Source organism: Dipodomys ordii, unplaced genomic scaffold, assembly GCF_000151885.1.
Source record: "Dipodomys ordii isolate 6190 unplaced genomic scaffold, Dord_2.0 Scaffold179, whole genome shotgun sequence".
Lineage (NCBI taxonomy): Eukaryota > Metazoa > Chordata > Mammalia > Rodentia > Heteromyidae > Dipodomys > Dipodomys ordii.
In genome coordinates, this window is record NW_012267395.1 from 739,673 (window position 1) to 741,249 (window position 1,577).

A 1,577-nucleotide genomic window follows, 5' to 3' on the forward strand; every position below is an offset into this window, starting at 1 on the left:
TCCTCCTCCTTCTCCATCTTGGTTGTTGGTTGTGGGGCTTGAACTCTGGGCCTGGGTGCTGTCCTCAGCTCTTCAGCTCAATGCAACCATTCTACCACTTGAGCCACAAAGCCACTTCCAGTTCTCTGGTAGCTATTTGGAGATAAGAGTCTCATTCCTGCCCAGGATGGCTTTTGAACTGTGATCCTCAGATCTCAGACTCCAGAGTAAGTATGATTACAGGCATGAGCCACAGGCACCTGACAAGTCTTCTACTTTTCTGCCTGGCCTGGCTTGGATCCATATTCCTCAGATCTTAGCCTCCTGAGAAGCTGTTACATGCTTAATACTATAGTAAAAGTAAAAAATGAAGTAGTAAATGCTGCAGCTGTGTGCTTGAGGATGACCACTGTGGCTGGGGAGGAGCAGCAGCAGTGGGGAGTGTTAGGCTTTGGCCATCGGGTGTCTGCAGGACATTAGCCAGGCAGAAAGCTGTAAAGGGAAGCTACCCTGGTTAGTTTTTCCAGATTGCTACCCTGGCCAGGCCCTTTCTGCAGAGCACCCCACTCTCTGGCATATGTTTTCTGTTCTGCTCTCTCTTGGGCTCCATCCCCACAAGAGAAACAGTCTCAAGTCCCTCTCCAAGTGGAAAAAGAAGTTCCTTGTTTGCAAGGACCTCACTACCTGCTCAAAGTTTATTGCCACAGCAGCCGGATTTCCACATGTGAGACAATGTTAGGCCTGAGCACAGGGCTGGTGACCATTTCCTGTTTGTACAAATGACTCTTTCACTTCTTTCCAAAATGCCACCACACGCACACACGCACGCACGCATGCACGCACACACACACGTGCCAGTCCTGGGGCTTGAACTCAGGGCCTGGGCACTGTTCTTGAGCCTCTGTGTGTTCAAGGCTGGTACTCTACCACTTGAGCCACAGCACCACTTCTGGCTTTTCTGTGTATGGGGTGCTGAGGAATGGACCCAGGGCCTCACGCGTGCTAGGCAAGCGCTCTACCACTGAGCCACCTTCCCAGCCCACTACTTTTTTTTTTTTCCTTCTGAACACATTCAGGTGATCTTGGTCTCTGGGGGCACCCAGTTTCCCCTGTTCTCTTCCTCAAACTCCCATCACTTTCCCACCTTCAGGGGCTCCCGCAGCTGCCACGCCTTCGCTGTACCTGTGTGTGTTGCCTCCTTACTCGTTTATTTAGAGGTGCCTGTGTCCTCCACCTAAGGGCCCAAGCAGAGGGGCCCCGTCACCCCTAATTCTCCAGCCTATTAATGAAGGGTCCTAATGCAGGGATTCTGTGGTGTCTGGCGCTAGCCTGGGGGTGCCGGGGGTCCTGGGGTGATGGGGATCCTGGGGTGCCTGGGGTCCTGGGGTGATGGGGATCCTGGGGTGCCAGGGGTGATGGGATCCTGGGGTGCCGGGGATCCTGGGGTGATGGGAGTTCTGGGGTGCCGGGGATCCTGGGGTGCTGGGGGTCCTGGGGTGCTGGGGGTCCTGGGGTGCTGGGGGTCCTGGGGTGCTGGGGGTCCTGGGGTGCCTGGGTGCCTGGGGTCCTGGGGTGCCGGGGGGTCCTGGGGTGATGGG